The 18,594-nt window shown below is 37.1% G+C and overlaps 1 long non-coding RNA gene across 2 annotated transcripts; it reads right to left on the bottom strand.

Annotated features, from left to right (window-relative positions):
- Positions 1-314: 314 nt before the first annotated feature.
- LOC123329075 lies at positions 315-16,280 on the bottom strand. Of its 2 annotated transcripts, none has more exons than XR_006544218.2 (4): positions 15,966-16,280; positions 1,946-2,055; positions 729-782; positions 315-389 (listed from the first exon to the last, which is right to left on the bottom strand). It is a non-coding gene; the product is annotated as an uncharacterized LOC123329075 (long non-coding RNA). The 2 variants fall into 2 exon arrangements; XR_006544219.2 differs by lacking the exon at positions 15,966-16,280 and adding an exon at positions 13,405-13,465.
- Positions 16,281-18,594: the final 2,314 nt, after the last annotated feature.

An 18,594-nucleotide genomic window follows, 5' to 3' on the forward strand; every position in this document is an offset into this window, starting at 1 on the left:
TGAATTCTTTTTTTTTTTTTAATTTTATTTTGTTTTTAAACTTTACATAACTGTATTAGTTTTGCCAAATATCAAAATGAATCCGCCACTTCAGCCATATTGATCCACATTTTCTCAAAACATGTCATCATTAGGTGGACAGAGCACCTCACCCCATCTCCATGTGCTGTAAGTTTCCTATGCCCTAAACTCCTCCCTTACGCATCCCAAACTCCAGCTTCTGGGTAGACTACTTTTGCCCCAGTATGCTTCGTATATTTAAAGACTTGTTTGAACAAAGCAGGTAGTGCTTAGGTTTTCTTATATTACTTTACCTTTTCCTATGAATCCTGCACTCCTGCAGATTCAAAACTCACTGAATGAGAACCTCTATCTTCTATCTGTTATGCCTAGAATGAAACCAAGAAGAGATTAGCAAGTCACCAGATGACTGAGTTTAAAAGTAATGATTATATTCTAATTTTGTCCATTTTATGGACTGATGTTAGAATTTATATGTAGTTTGAACTTAGTACTGATTGCCCTCAGGGTGGTAATTTAACGTAGTACCCTGCAAAAGATACACACACCAGAGCAGGTAGTGTCTCCTCTAATAACGAGACCTCCACACAGTCAAAGGTTGTAGCAGAACTAAATATTGTTTCATATTCTAACTAATAAATGCTTCTAAATATTTTCAAGCTTCCTCACCATTGCTAAGGCTTAGAGAGGCTATTTGTCATACTTACAAAGGCTTCAAATGAGGCATGATTTCCAGAAGAAAGCAGCTGTGTAAAATTGGCCTGCAAACAGAAAGACAGCATAGCTGCAGGACACCTAGTCTGCTGTCAACAACCCAAATCTTTGCTGGCATTGGTAAATGTTTTATTGGTTTAATATTAAATTAACTGACCCTGCATACGGAGTGCATTATGTTTAATGGCAGTCTGGTATTTGGAACTGCAGTTTGCTCTTATGCACCTGTAAAATTAGTATTTCATAACATTCCACTGAGTTTGTAAAGCTTCATTTGTTTTATGTGCAATTTTCAAAAGCTTGACATAGGCAGGGGAACTTGAACTTAGAGAAGATCTGATGTGCAAACTCTTAATCACCAGCAAAGAGGGGCTTTCTTTTTCTGTCTGCAATACACACTATATGAAAGAAAGATTATAAGGTTTTTTATTTATCTTGAGTCATCAGTGAGCGATTAATGCACTTTGGTTGCCCTTCTCTTTGCCCAGGGAAAGTCTAGCTAGGAAGATGAGTAATTGCAGGTTTACTAAGATCAAACTCCAGGACCAATTCTTCAGGCTGCTCCTGTTTAAATACTTTAACTGTTAGTAAACCTTGGGTAGGGAGTCATTTTTGGTTTTGCCCAGACATTTTAAGCCTACAATTAGAGAGGATTATTTACAAATAGTATTCATTTAGGGGAAAAATTTCCCCAATTATAAAACAGTTTAAAAGAAAAACTTGAAAACAATGAAGTTTAGATTCTGTGCTTCTCTTCTTAAAAGTGATGATATGGCTAACCCAGAACTCACCTTTCACTTTTATTCAGCTAATTTACAGAAACTATTGTCATCCTCCTGTACTCTTGCCTGGAAAATCCCATGGATGGAGGAGCCTGGAAGGCTGCAGTCCATGGGGTCGCTGAGGGTCGGACACGACTGAGTGACTTCACTTTCACTTTTCACTTTCATGCATTGGAGAAGGAAATGGCAACCCACTCCAGTGTTCTTGCCTGGAGAATACCAGGGATGGGGGAGCCTGGTGGGCTGCCGTCTATGGGGTTGTACAGAGTCAGACACGACTGAAGTGACTTAGCAGCAGCAGCAGCAGCATTGTCATCCTCTGTTTCTGTTTTTGGCAACTGGAAGCAGTGTGAGCTAAGATACTCAATAAAAATCTGGCTTAATAAGTTCAACTGGAATTGCGGCCACTCAGTCTTTATAGAACTCACTTTTTAAGGTGAATTATCTAGAGGCTTCAAAGGTGTCCATTCAAAACAGGATCTTCATTCATATACAAGAATGTTTGAGTATCTGTTTTTAGTTTTTCTGGATGCATCATCTAGATAAATCATAGAGATAGAAGACAGATTAGTGATTGCCAGGGGCTGGAGAAAAGGAAAAATGAGAATGACTGCTTCATGAATTTCTTTTTATGATAGAAATGTTTTAGAGCTAGACTCAACATTGTGAGGCTACTAAATGAATGTTACTGAATTTTACATTTAAAAATAATTAATTTTGTGTATGTGAGTTACACTTCAATTAAAAAGATAAAAACCTGGGTCTTGGTCATGAGCTTGCTGGTTATCCATATAGCTTTCAAGTCCCATTCAGGTCAAGGGACTATTGAGCTACATTATAAAATGATCCCTAAAACTTATTTTCTGAATGAAACAGAGGGCTTCCAACAATTTCTTACACATTCTTATGTAATCAGATTTGCCTACTTCTATTTTGACCTCTTGCTTCTGTCTCCATAAAGACTCAGTGACCATCCCTCTCCCATCTTAAAGATCTTTCCACCAACCTCTGATTGTTTCCCCACATGATGCTGCTTTTCTACACTTCCTTTCACTGTCTGAGTACACCTGAAGAGCTGGCAACTCTTGAGCTCTGCAGTAGCCCTCTTCCCTTTTCTTCCCTACAGAATTGCCAAGGACTGCTCTGCCCCCAGCCTGGCTGCTAAAGTCTCCCACATTTGATTCTGCAGTCCTGTCATCTTTCTTGGTTTCTGATCTCTGTGGCACTAGCCACCTATATGTCCAGAAATCTATCACTTCTCAAATTAAGTCCATAATAAAATAGCTTACCTTCATCTAGTTTTCAAAACAAATGAAGAAACTTTAGACAATGCCCTCACAGACGTTATGTCTTTAAATCTTCTGAGTAATTGTGAGATAAATAATACTGCTTCCTTCCCACTCCCATTTTTCATCTAAAGAGGCTGAAACTTATAAAGAGAAGTATTTGAGATCCGTGAGTTAACAAGTTGTAAAGATGCCCACTGTTCAGTTTCCCAATTCTTTACCCATCCCCCTGAATGATAGGGATGATTTTATGTCTCATCAAGAATGATTTATTCTCCTACACTTGCAGTCTTTACAATGTCACTGTCTCTCCACCCAGGCCCCAAAACTAATCTTGTAAATCATTCTTGATTGTATTCTCCCTTAACCAAGTTTCACCCTACATTTTTTTCTACACCCATGACCATTTTCATCCACTTTTTTCACCAGATTACTTCCAACTTCTCATAACTGGCTTCCTAGTCCCCAGTTCTATCCCTAATGGGCCCCATATGACTACACCTCATCATCCATCCTTAGCCTGAAAACCTTGGTTAACCAGCATCGCCTATCAAACCACATTGAGGGTTTTATCATGACATTCATGGCATTTACATCTCACTTTCCAGACCCATCCATCAGGATTCCTTTCAATGTCTTCATCCCGTGGACACTGAATTGTCATCTATTTTAAACCACTGTATCTCACTCTCCTATGCTTTTACGTGTGCTACTGCTTCTTCTTAAATGCCCCTCTTATTTAGTTTTTGAACTCATAAAATCCTTCAAAATTGAACATTACTACTTTGTGAAATATTTCCTGAGTTTTCACTGCTGGCCCAGAGAGAATCGGTCAATCCTTAGTCAGTATTCAATAGAAAGTATTATGCATATCATGTATATCAGTTTCCTACAGCTGCCACGAGAGAGCGACTTCACGTTCACTTTTCACTTTCATGCGTTGGAGAAGGAAATGGCAACCCACTCCAATGTTCTTGCCTGGAGAATCCCAGAGACGGGGGAGCCTGATGGGCTGCTGTCATGGGGTCGCACAGAGTTGGACACGACTGAAGCGACTTAGCTTAGCAGCCATAATGAATGACCACAATCTTTATTGCTTACAACAACAGAAGTTTATACTTTCATAGTTCTTGTGGCCAGAAACACAAATCAAGATGTTCATAGGGCCATACTCCTCCTGAAGATTGTAGCAGGGAATCTGTTCTTTGCCTATACCAGCCTCTGGCAGCTATCAGCATTCTCTGGCTGTGGCTGCATCTATTTTTGCTTTGTCTTCACATTGTATGTCTAAAATTGACTTTATTCTGTACTGACAATTGAATGATACATTTGCTGGGTATAGAAGTATGGTTTGAAAATAGTTTTGCTCACAGTTTTAAAGGGCTTTTCCATTGCATTCTAGGTTCCATTAAAATTTCATGTTTAAAATTTCAGTAACCCTGTTTATAATTTCCATAAGATCTTATTCTTTGTTCCATTTTAAACAACATTTTAAGATGCAGTGGTTACAATATGTCTCATATGTCTTTTTCAGATGGTTAATATTTTCTTTAATGTTTTTGTTTGTCATCTGTATTGCTTCTTCTTCCTCTGATTTCTTCTTTCCTGTTTATTTTAGATTTTATATTTTCTGTGATAGGATTTTCTGAAATGGCTTGTTATCAATTTACATTTTATAGCAAATACAAAACAGTTAAGTAGAATCTTTTTTATGGGTGGGGGATGTTGTATACTGGTATGGTTGATTGGTTCAGTGGGAAAGAATCTGCCTACCAATGCTGGAGATACAGGTTTGATCTCTGGTTCAGGAAGATACCATGGAGAAGGAAATGACAATCCACTCCAGTATTCTTGCCTGGGAAATCCCATGGACAGAGGTTCCTGGTGGGCTATAGTCCATGGGGTTGCAAAAGAGTTGGATACAACTTAGTGACTAAGCAAAAACAACAAAGGATGACTCTAAGGTGATCACATGAAAAGATGACTAGATCATCTGGCAAGCCAAATATATGTATCTGCTGTTTTTCTTTCTAGGGATTGTTTTGCTCTCTGAAAAAGAATCTCCAATATTATCTTTGGAAAGGGATATATCTCACCTTTTGCTTTGCAGACTTTTACTTGCCTGTTATGATCAATAGAACACCCCCAAACTCATCCTCCTCTGGGCCCCATATTCCTAATCTCTGAGACTTTTCTGGTTCAATTTCTCTAGAGAACAAACTTTCAGGCCATTTCAAGCATGAGGAGTGGGGGAATTTTCTCTTTTTTATTGCAAATGGTGGAGGTGAGGACTAAGAAGTTGTGTACTTCTTTAACTGATGAAAATCAGTAAAAAGCAAATTTTACTCTTTCCAGCTCCCCAGTTCATGCTTCCTTCTTCCCCCTACCAGTTCCTTTAGCTGTTTTCTGACTTGCAAACCAATTGGACTGGGTGACATCAGCTTTCCTACAACTATCTTCCAGCCCTGGCCCCAAAGTCATGTTGGTTTAATTTTCCTCTTTACTAAGTCATTTCCACCTACTTCATATACTTGCTATCTGCTATTTATAAACATTTGCCATTTTCTCTGCCTATTATATATTTAGATTTCCAGAAGTCTCCCAGTGCATTCAATAATTGAGTTTCTTACTCTCTCTCTACTTTTTTTTTCTTCATGAGAACTTCTAGAGAAGAAGATGGCAGCTTTATTTATTTCATCTTTAAAAATAAAAGCTCTCATCTATTTAGTCCCATACCCTTTCTCACTGATCTTTCAAGATCATCCTTTTACACTTTTCACTTTTCTTTTTTTCCAATAAGACAGCCTTGTTCATCACCATCCACATTTTATAGACCCAGATTTTTTCTCTAAATTCTGTCTTTGAATTGTAATTCTCGGATTGAAGCATCATTTGGTTCCTTATTCCCTCAAGTAGGATTAAGTTGAATTTTTTCATTTGCTCCAAATTGCCTCTAACTTTTGAAATTACATCCATTCCTTTATCTTGATGATAAATAATATCAATATAGAATTCAAAATAGGAAGATGAACAAAACACTACTGACAACAAATTATTCAAAGGAGGGCAGGGAAAAAAGGAAATTACTGGATATGCAAGTCAACCAGTCACTTATTAAACACTAAGCTAATTTTTGCACATTTTCCCCTGGGATTTTAAGCTTCCAGAATGCAGAGTGGAGCATCATAGTATGGATGCTCAGTGAACTCTAAGTTTGCTCTGAGTACAAGTCTCTGGGATAAGTTTAAGAATAAAAATAGACTGCATTTCCAGCTATCACAATTATGCATTTTATCCATTGCTTTGAAAACCATACAAGGCAAATTATGATCCTATAGTGTCATTAATAAAACAAAATCAATCAAAATATAGTATGTTATTAAATAAATCTGATATTACTTCTTATATATATATTTTTTAACTTTACAATATTGTATTGGTTTTGCCATACATCAACATGAATCCGCCACAGGTGTATATGTGTTCCCAATCCTGAACCCCCCTCCTACTTCCCTCCCCATACCATCCCTCTGGGTCATCCCAGTGCAACAGCCCCAAGCATCTTGTATCATGCATCAAACCTGGACTGGCGATTTGTTTATAATTAATCCTCAGAATACCATTGTGGAGTCATTTTATTTTTTTGAATGGACAAATTGAGGTATGAGATAATAAATTATGTTCTTTTAAATCATTGTTGAAAGAACTAGGAGACTTAAGAGGCTAATCTGAGCTTGGTTTAACCTCTTGTTTATCAGCCATGGGATTTTCCATATAAAATATTCTTCATGGAATAGTTGAACTTACAACTCCAAGATTCTTTTCACATTAGACCAGACACTTAAATGCAAAAATAGTTTATTTTCTGATATCTATAAGTCCTACTCCATACCATTAAACATATTTTAATTAGAGCAAATTTAATTGCAAAAATGCCTGATAGCTTGAATTTTATATTTTACGCTCTCTGAAATTGCTGTGGTAAAAGTAATTAAATTTGGTTACACATTTAAACAGAGACTTGGTCATGCATTTTAATTTAAATGTGTACTTATTTAAAGGAATACTTATAATGATTCAAATCTAAACAATAATTTGTTGAATGTGAGACTATACCATGAACTTCAGAGTTGGATAAAAATCACTGGATCTAAAATCATTCAATTGCCTGCATGAGCCAGAATTTGGATCAGATTTTTGGAAAATGTGGTCTACTGTTAAAGTTCTGAATTGATACTCAGTAAGGAAAATATAGAGAAACTCAAAATTCAATGTGAAGAGGAGAGGAAGGATAATATTTTATCCTTATATTATTATAAAACTTAAAATTGTATATCCTTATAAACTTTTTATCCTCTTTTATATATATATATATATAACTTTTTAGCCTTATTATATCCTTAAAATTGTATTTTAAAGTTATAAGGGAATTGTGTTACAATGATAGTGTTTACTCCTTAAGTATGGATGTTTCTTGATTACACCATAAACCATCTCTCTCTAAATCTTACAGCCACTCAGCAATGCCTATCCCAACAGGCTGCCAGAAGCAAGGGACAATCCTACTACCTTAGGAAGCCTCTCAGAAAGTGGTGAAGACTGGCCATGTTGCTCTCATGCCCTCTTGTCCCAGCCTGAGAAATGAAAATTGCAATCCACTTTACTCAGTTGTTTTCTGGTCTTAAATCAAGAAGACACCATGATCTTCATGGTAAACCAAGAGTGCCCTCCGAGTCATGGGCATGACCTGGCTTCCTCTCTAGAGCTTAATGATTACCCTATTTTGCTCCTTTCAGCTCCATTTCTTTGCAAGTGGAAACCTGCTCCATGCACTAGCTCAGGTCTTCTTTCAAAGTCTCCATTCTTGATAGATTTCTTAGTCAGCAGAGGTTCTCACTCAGCCAGATTGGATTCCTTTGGACAACACCTCCATCATAGCACCATCACCTGATACCAGATTTATCAGGAAAGCTTGCATACAGCTCTTGCCTCTGCACTTGAGTCCCTAGGCCATTCCCTACAGCATGGTCAGAATGGTCTCAGCGACTTGTCTACCCAAAACTCCTAAAAGGGTTCCCTTTCCTTTTCAGATGAATAACAATACCTTAACTCCTTCAATTTCACTTCCTGTTTTTCTCCAACACAATCTCTATGCTCAACTACTATTGGGCTATTTTCAGACACCAGAGCACAGATCCCTCCTGCTCCTTAGCCTGTGGAATTGCCAAAGTTGTAGACACCTTAGTCCATGATGTCCTTCATCTTGGCTCTAGGCTACTATATCTAAAAACCACTTTCCCTAATACCAGTTCATCTATAACTTAACACCTTTTAGACATTTTAGTTTTGAAACACATTCTATGATTTTTTTAAATTTTATTTTATTTTGTATTAGTTTTGCCAAATATCGAAATGAATCCACCACAGGTATACATGTGTTCCCCATCCTGAACCCTCCTCCCTCCTCCCTCCCTATACCATCTCTCTGGGTCATCCCAGTGCACCAGCCCCAAGCATCCAGTATCGTGCATCGAACCTGGACTGGCAACTCGTTTCATACATGATATTATACATGTTTCAATGCCATTCTCCCTTTTGATGTTGCTGTTATTCAGTTGCTAAGTCATGTCCAACTCTTTGGGACCCCATGGACTGCAGCATGCCACACTCCTCTGTCCTCTATAATCTCCTGAAGTTTGCTCAAATTCATTTCCATTGAATTAATAATGCTGTCTAATCATCTCATTCTCTGTTGTCCCCTTCTCCTTTTGCCTTCAATCTTTGCCAGCATCAAGGTCTCTTCCAATGAGTTGGCTCTTTAAATCACCAATAGCCAAAATATTGGAGCTTCAGATTCAGCAACACTCCTTCTAAAGAATATTCAGGGTTGATTTCCTTTTGGATTGATTTGTTTGATCTCCTTGATGTCCAAGAGACACTCAAGAGTCTTCTCCAGCATCACAGTCTGAAAGCATCAATTCTTTGGCACTCAGCTTCTTAATGTTCCTACTCTCCCATCTGTTCATGACTACTAGAAAAACAATAGCTTTGACTATATGGACCTTTGTTGGCAATGTGATGTCTTTGCTTTTCAATACACTGTCCAGATTTGTCATATCTTTCTTTCCAAGGAGCAAAAATCTTTTAATTTTGTGGCTGCACTCAGCCTCTGCAATGATTTTGGAGTCCAAGAAAAGAAAATCTGTCACTGCTTCCCTCCGTGCCCTTTCTATTTGCCATGAAGTGATGGGTCTGTATGCCATTATCTCAGTTTTTTGAATATTGAGTTTCAAGTCAGCTTTTTCACTCTCCTTTTTCACTGTCATCAGAAGGTTCTTTAGTTCCTCCTTACTTTCTGCCATTACAAAGGTATCATCTGTGTATCTGAGGTTGTTGATATTTCTCCTGGCAATCTTGATTCCAGCTTATAATTCATCCAGTCTGGCATTTCACTGGATGTACTCTGAATATACATTAAATAAGCAACGGGACAATATACAGCCTTATCGTACTCCTTTCTGAATTTTGAACCAGTCCATGATTCCGTGTCTGGTTTTAACTACTGCTTCTTGACTTACACACGGGTTTCTCAGGGATAGGTAAGGTGACCTAGTACTCCTACCTCTTTAATAATTTTCCACAGATTTTTTTGTGATTGACAGAATCAAAGGCGTTATCATAGTCAGTGAAGCAGAAGTAAATGTTTTTTCTGAAATTCTGTTGCTTTCTCCATGATCAAATGCATGTTGGCAGTTTGATCTCTGGTTCCTCTGTCTTTTCTAAACCCAGTTTGTAAATCTGGAAGGTCTTTGTTCATGTACTGCTGAAGCCTGACTGGAAGGATTTTGAGTATAACCTTGCTAGCATGTGGAATGAGTGCAATTATATGGTAATTTGCACATTCTTTGGCATTACCATTCTTTGGGATAGGAATTTTTATGTAGGAAATTAGGCTTGAGCAATGAGGAACGGCCTATTTGAAAAAGATTCAAGTTGACCTCTAAACCCCACCCCAAACATGACCCAATATGGCCCAAGCAAGCTCACATATATGCTGCAAAGAATATAATCAGATTTTGGTATTGACCATCTGATGATGTCCATGTGTATAGTCATCTCTTGTGTTGTTCACAAGAGATGTGTTAAGAACACCAGTGTGTTCTCCTGGCAAAACTCTGTTAGCCTTTGCCCTGCTTCATTTTGTACTCCAAGGCCAAACTTGCCTGTTACTCCAGGTATCTCTTGACTTCCTACTTTTGCATTCCAATCCCTATGATGAAATGACATCTTTTTGTGTGTGTGTTAGTAGGTCTTCATATAACTGATCAGCCTCTTCAGCATTAGTGATTAGGGCATAGACTTGGATTACTGCGATGTTGGTTTTCCATGGAAATGAACCATAATCATTCTGTCATATTTGAGATTGCACCCAAGTACTTCATTTTGGACTTTCATTGACAATGAAGGATACTCCATTTCTTCTAAGAGATTCTTGCCCACAGTACTAGATATATAATTGTTATCTGAATTAAATTCACCCATTGCCATCCGTTTTAGTTCGCTGATTCCTAAGCTGTCAGTGTTCAATCTTGCCATCTCCTGCTTGACCACATCCAGTTTTACTTGATTCATGGACTTAACAGGCTTCTCCAGGGGTATAGTTAGTAAAAAAAAAAAATCTGCCTGGCAAGGAAGGAGACACAGGTTCAATCCCTGGGCTGGAAAGTTCCCCTGAAGAAGGAAATGACAACCCACCAAAGTATTCTTGCCTGGAAAATTTCATGGACAGAGGAGTCTGGTGGGCTACAGTCCACGGGTCACAAAGAGTCAGACATGACTGAGCACACATGCACTCATAAATGGGCATAACATTCTAGGTTCCTATGCAATATTGTTCTTTACTGCATCAGATTTTACTTTCGGCACCAGACACATCCAAAACTGAGCATTGTTTTCTGGAGCTATTAGTAATTGCCCTCTACTCTTCCTCAGTAGTATTTTGGACACTGTCCAACCAGGGTCAGGGAGGGGCTCACCTTTCGGTGTCATATCTTTTTGCCTTTCATACTGTTCATGGGGTTTCTGTGGCAAGATATCGGAGTAGGTTGCCATTTCCTCCTCCAGTGAACCATGTTTTGTCAGAACTCTTCACTATGACTCATCTGTCTTGGGTGGCCCTGCATGGCATGTCTCATAGCATCACTGAGTCACACAAGCCCCTCTGCCAGACAAGACTGTGATCCATTTGAAAGAGATATTTTTGATACTTCAAGATTTTTCTCCCTCAACTTGTCTTAGGACTCAAGTGGCTTACATTTGCATTTATGTTTTTTTTTAATAGCAAAATTTTATGAAAAATGTGTTTTTTTGGCAGATGTCTCTTATTTTTGTGGTTGAATTTAGTTTTGTACTAAACTAAACTGAACATCTTAAACACTCTGAACATCTTAAAAACATTCAACACTTAAAAATTTTTCAAACTTGCAAAACTGATACTCTCAGCTGTGTACAAGAATTGATTATCTTTTTATATTATTTAAGCTCTGTCACTAAAGTCAGATAGCCAATGTTTGACCAATATTTTGGTTAATGAATATTCTGGGATGAAGCAAAGAAAATGCATTTAGATATAAGAGAGTCATGGGAATAACCTTAAAAAAAATGAAAGTGTGAGTAAGAAATGATTTCACCTATTATGCAGATGTGTAAATGCATTAAGTATGTGTTACTAAAAACCAAATTTCAAGGAAAGCTTGAAATATGAGATGACTTGTATTCAAGGATACTTTTTTGTGTATAATATACTTGAATTTCACTATAGCACTGTGAGGTAGGACTTCTGTTATCTTTGCCTTAAGAAGAGTAAACTAAAATTCACACACATTAAGTGAAATGTGCATCACATAGCTACCAAGGGTGGAGGCAGGATTTGAACCAATATCTTTCAAGAAGCTCACTGCTCTTTCTTCCATGCAGTCCCATATGTCTTGACATCCAAATGATGTCATGGGATCATTAGCCTAGGTGACAGAACAGAAAATGTCACTGCAATGTCTTCTTCACTTTTTCATAATTGGATAATTCAGAAGGAAAAAAGATTTGAGAGATGTTTATGGACAAAGAGAGCATTGTGTCAGGAAAACTACAACAATACTGTGTAACAAATCACCTCAAAGCTAAGTAGCTTAAAGCAACTATAACTGATCAGAGCTCACACAGGACTGCAGATCAGATGGGAATTTGCTACTCTAGGCTGGGCTTGGTTGAGGCAGACATGTTTTTAGTCTGTGGTATCTAGGGAGTTTCTACTTCAGAGGCAGGTCAGTTGAGGTCAGCATTGCCAGGCAGGTCAGGCAGTTCTGCTACAGGATGAGAGTCCAGCTTACTCAGATATCTTCCCTATCTCTAATTCTGTAGCTCAGACTACAAGGGCAGCTGTGATGTGGAGGATGTGCTTCTCATGACAACACTAAGAAACGGAGGAAGGCAAGTGTCATGAGCCTGAAGGCTGAGACTAGAGCTGGCGTTGTCATTTTCACCTGTAAGACATTGGACAAAGTCAAGGCTGAGCCCCAAAGCAAAGGGAGGAAAAATGGACTATATCCTCAAGGAGATGACCTCAAGGTGAAAGAAAGGTAGATAAATAGAGCCAGACATTCACTCTGCTAAGAGGTTGCTTTCAAAGTAATCTCTGATTTGAAAGTCTGAGATGAGGTACATGGTTTCACAGTGAAAACATTCACCTTTCATCCTTCCTCCATCCTTTCATTCATCCATCCTTCTGACAAACGGCAGACTACTGGGCCAAACAGTGCTGTAGGTGCTAAAATGAAAAATGAATTTTAAAAAGTTATCTGCCTTTCAGATAAAACAGAAACATAAATAATACCTTCATAGCATGTGGGAACTTTCATACACTAATGGGAGAGTAAATTGGGAACAACTTTTCTGGATGTTAGTTTGGAATATAAATGGGAAGCTTTAAAAAAGTCATGTGATTTGACAAAGCCACTTTTCTTCTCAACATTTTGCTTAAGAAAATAACAGAATATATCCAGATGTACATACTAGGGTATCTACCAAATATTGTTTAAAAGAGTAAATATAGGAAAATAGCTTAAGTGCATTAGTATCCAATGGATTTCCAGAAAGAAATACACCAAATGTCATAAGTAGCTATCTCTGGTTGACAGGATTACAGGTTTTCTTCTTGTTTCTGCTGTTTTTCACTGTGCCTATAGTGACTACAGGCTACTTACATAAAAATTAAATTAAAAATATGACACACAATAAAACTTGATATCATAGTTTATCATTAAAACAGAAAAATCTGGGTTGCCAACAGACCTATTAACAATTAAAACATAAAGCATAATTTGGATCATGACAGCTTGCTGTGTACCAAGTACAAAAAACCCTAACTAAGTCCTGCAGCGAGTCCTAAGGAAACTTGACAGAGGAGACCCTATAGGACGTAAATCTGGAAGGTCCTGTGGAAGCTTGCCAGGAGGAGGGAGGGCAGAGAGGATGTGTTCTTGGTGGAAGGGAATCATTTGTAAATATCATGAACAGTTCCGGATGTAGAAAGGAGGACAACTCACCATTTCTGCTGCTAAGTTGCTTCAGTTGTGTCCGACTCTATGCGACCTCATAGATGGCAGCCCACCAGGCTCCCCCGTCCCTGGGATTCTCCAGGCAAGAACACTGGAGTGGGTTGCCATTTCCTTCTCCAATGCATGAAACTGAAAAGTGAAAGTGAAGTCGCTCAGTTGTATCCGACTCTTAGCGACCCAATGGACTGCAGCCTACCAGGTTCCTCCATCCATGGGATTTTCCAGGCAAGAGTACTGGAGTGGGGTGCCATTCACCATTTCTATCATTATTCAAAAACCTTTAGTAAGATTGAGGAACTGAGGAAGACTTGAATACATTTATGAATTCTTATTGGAATGTACTTAAGTCATGACATCAGTACATTTTTGTCATTCAAGAGGCACCACTGAAGAAAAGAAGAGTGTGTTTTATTCACTGGAAGTGAAGGATCTTAGATTATGCTATTGAGGAAATAGTTGCAAATCATGTTCACTTTCTCACAGTCTTTAATTAAATGTTTGACTCAGCTAAAAAGCTGAGGTAGCCACTGAAAGACAGTCAATATGAATAATGTTTTAGATTGGAAAATGACAGATTTCTCATAAGCAAGACATTTTTTTCTTGGGAAAGGCAGGATAGAGTTTTTCTAAACCATCGGGAGGATGTGGTCTGTTGACTGATTTTCCATTTCTGGACTTGATTTATTACCACATGATTTCATCAAATTTGGGCTTGCTATGAGAATTTCTGCCAGGCAGGTATTTTAGACAGGACCAGATTGACGTACATCATCAAATTTCCAGATTGTTACATTTTCCAGCAACTATCCTATTCAGCCATTCTTTGCATGTGCCCGCTGTTTCTTTTTCCTTTTTCTACAGGTTTTATATGGTGATTATTTTCTTTCATTGATATAGAAACTTGAACTTTCTAAACTTCCAAGTTTTCACAGAGCCAAACATATTTTGCTTCCTTTCTCAATCAATAATACTAACAGAAAGAATATGAACTCGAGCAAATTTAAGATTGTGCAATGAATTTTAAGTTCATTTCTATTTTAGAGGATCTGTATTTGATTTCTGCCTAATTATTTCATGTACATACCTACTCTTTGCAAAAGTTTAATCATTTCCTTCAATGCAGAACTGGAGCACCTACTTGTTTTATAGTTTTGTCTCATTCCCCATCCCTACTTACAGACATATATAGCACTGCTGCTGCTAAGTCGCTTCAGTCGTGTCCGACTCTGTGCGACCCCATAGACGGCAGCCCACCAGGCTCCCCCATCCCTGGATTGTCCAGGCAAGGACATTGGAGTGGGTTGCCATTTCCTTCTCCAATGCATGAAAATGAAAAGTGAAAGTGAAGTTGCTCAGTCGTTTCCAACTCTTCGCGACCCCATGGACTACAGCCTACCAGGCTCCTCTGCCCATGGGCATTTCTAGGCAAGAGTACTGGAGTGGGTTGCCATTGCCTTCTCTGATGTATAGCACCAAGCTATGTAATTAGCAAAGTTGGTGAATTTGGAGAAACTCATGTACATTCCAATCTTCTTCCTCTTAATGTTTATATAAAATGTTCCTATAAAATGTTTATATCCACATATCTTGCTTTTTCACCTTCTTTGTAAAGTTTCAACTTAAATTTCTACAGAAAAAATAATTTGCCAGGTACATTTGCACCTAAATCTTATGCTATTTCTTAACAGAAAGGTGACTTTTCAGGGAAGGATGTAGAGAGCGGCAAAAATAAAATTTAAAATTACATACAGAGCGTACATGCAATGAAAGTACATTAAAGCTTTTTGTGTAAATGGTCTTTCAACTACATCTATATTTCAGTTGTTTCTGGTTCTCTTTGGACCAATAGTTTCTAATCTTTTCTGGACATTACAATCATCTAAGAAAAATGCCCCAAATTCAAGTCTTACCCCAAAGCAATTAAAATCTGAAACTTTGGGGCCCAGCATGAATATTTCACACATATTCTCAGGTAATTGTCCAGTCAAAGTTGTATTTACTAAATCAGACTTCTCCAAAACTAGTGAAAGTTTTGATTTATTCAAAGAAACCTAATTGATAGTCAAATTAATTTAAGGTTAATTTTATTCAATATATATGATAAGTGCTGCCATTTAGGCACAAGCTACTGAGTGAGACAACAGGAATTTTAAGATCCAAGAGTCAAAAATTATTACTCCAAAGAGTTTATCACTTCAGCCATATCAGTCCATTGTTCTTTCAACTTCAGGCAGGCCATAAAATCAAGACTTATTCAGCTACCCATGTATTTTCTAACTTCTTTATAGCAGAACAAAAATTACTAAATTCACCAGATATTCTGTTCTCAAATTAACTGGGTGATCTGGTATTAGACTCACCCTCCATTTCAAGATGGATACTGGGGGCCCATTGTTGCAACCCAGAGTCCTTTTACAAAAGGTAACCTCACACTAGGCCTGAAAGGGGGCTGCTAACTCCACCAATGCAGAAATAAACCCAAGAAGGAAACTGGATTCCAAATGTGAGATCTTGACCTCTGTGCCATTTTGTTTAGTATGAACACTTACCTGTGTTTTTCCTCCTAGAAAGCTCCCTCTTCTGAGATGACATGCCCCCTGGATTCAGACTTCAAAAAACTTTTTATTGATCCACTGTTTTCCATAGCAGTTTTATCTATTTCTTTGAAATATTTTAAATGCTAAGTAGTAATTATGTTTGCATCATCTCTGAGAATGGCACGTATTTTAGGAAAGAACAGCCAAAGCAGTTTAATGCTTTTGGCTTATTGTTTGACTATCTGAGAGCACTGCAGCTGGAAAGAATTCCATTAGTTTGTGGCTAGCATCAATACATCAGCCTCAAGAGCTTCCAAGTAAACAGAGAGAAATTGGCATGGCTATCTTGTGGCAAGCAGCAAAGAACAGAGTGGTACAGAGTTCTCCAAGAAGGGAACATTAACCCAGATGTGAACAAGACAATGAATGAATTGTTCATCAGAAGTTTTCAACCTTTCAGCTGTGAGCACCAATTATAATCACCAATGCATCCAAACACTCAAAGGAGACTTAAACCTGAAAATTACCCATCGTAGCCCAGGCACAATTATGTCTCATTGGTCCATGAAGAACAGGCGTCCCAATTTAGCTCAGGCACTTAACTAAATTAAACTTTTCTTTAGGAGAAACCCAGAAGATCATATGGTCCTTTAACACACACACACACACCCTGCACTAAAAAAAAGAAAAAAAAACAACTGGCATTTATCTTGAGTCAACGCTTCATCCTTATTGCATAACACTCCCTTCACTTCTAATCAGAAAGGCAATCTTTCTTCTAATATAGTAAATATAACTTATTCCCAAATCAACTAGAAAGGATTGCAGCTGATTATTTTAGGCCTGTAACTTCACCAAATTTTGTGGTACTATAACTTTTTTTGCCTTGTCAAAGGACAGAAGTACTTGTATGTTCTTTGCCTAGATGCTAAAGTTCCAATGAATATTTTTTTTAATTGAAGTATCATTGATTTACAAAATTGTGCTATTTTCAGGTATATAGCAAAGTGATTCAATTTTACATACATATATATTTTATTCAAATTCTTTTGCCTTATAAGTTATTACAAAATATTGAGTACTGTTCTCTGTACTATACAGTAGGTCCCTTGTTACCTATTTTATATATATGTGTATATGTTAATCCCAAACTCCTCATTTATCCTTCTCCCGCTTTCCCTTATTGTAATTATATTGCTTTCTGTCTGTGGTTCTATTTCATTTTCATATATAAGTTCATTTGTATAATTTTTTAAAATTCCATATAGAAGCAATATTATATGATATTTATCTTTCTCTATCTGGTTTGCTTCACTTAGTATAATCACCTCTAGTTCCATCCAAAAAAGCTACTGTAAGTAGCTTAAACCATTGCACACAATGACCAGATAATCAGACAGTGTCCTCTGTTTTAGGTGTGCAATTACACTTTGGTTCTCTTGAAATTTCTCTATTATGTAAACCCCAAATCAGATGGTTTTAATGTTTATCTTCTTAACTGGTTGTGTTTTTGCATCAATCATAGTTCAAAGTGTCCCTTCCCAAGAGGCATAAGGAAAGTTTCTTCTCTTAGCATTTAGTTTAACCAATCATTTATTGAAGCTGTTTTACTACCACTGTATGCACAATCCATAGAAATATCTCTGATGTCACCTGAATACAAATAATTTTAAAAAATATTGACTATATTGTCTATCTAACCTTTGGAAAATGTTCTAAAGCTACTAACTGTTAAAAAATTAAATCTATAAAACATCTCTACTGATTTTGACCAATTGAAAATATGTATGAATTCTTCCAGGAATGATATTACATATGTATAAGGACATATGTAAAATGCATTCATGTATATTAATATCAAATGTTCACCAAAACAAAACCAATGAGAATTTTTAGAGAAGGAAAGAAAATTACTACTGCAAATATTATAGCTTAGGAATCATTCAATGAATCTTAATTCATGTAAGTTAAAGCATAATGATCAATTCTGATAATACCTAATACATTATTACTATATTTTTGAAAACAACTTTTCATGCACAGCTCCTAGTTATAAACATAATATCATATGGGCTATTGAACCATAAATATTTCTGTAAAATTGCTCTTCTTGAGTGAACAGAATGAAAATCTGAATGAATTGTATATTTTAGGACATTTTGATATAAGAATTCAAAGGCTTAAGTTATTCTACTTTATTTTTATGAGGAAGAACCTCAGTATGGTAAAAGGGAATTTTCTGTGCTGTTCTCTAAAAATTTTAGTTTGGAAAAAACAAAAACAATTTTTGCTATTAAATGTGGCAGGCCCGTATGAATATGATGGTAAGTCAAATGTTTCCAGTCCTTCTACACTCAATTAATAAGATGTTGATCTGTAGAAGAGATTTCATGTCCAGAAGGTTTTACAGGAGAAGTCTTAAATCTGACTTTCCTCTTAAAATTGTACATGACACTTTTGTCAAAGGAATGTCCAAATAATGGATAACTAATTGAGATTCAGGAAGCACCAACACTCCCAAAATTTTATTTCATATTCGAAGTCTCATATATCTAAAAACTAAACTAGGGTACCATATGCCTGAGGAAGTGTGCTAATGGTGGATTTCCTTTTATGTTCCTTGTATAAATCGTGAATATTG

Source organism: Bubalus bubalis, chromosome 14 (genome assembly GCF_019923935.1).
Source record: "Bubalus bubalis isolate 160015118507 breed Murrah chromosome 14, NDDB_SH_1, whole genome shotgun sequence".
Lineage (NCBI taxonomy): Eukaryota > Metazoa > Chordata > Mammalia > Artiodactyla > Bovidae > Bubalus > Bubalus bubalis.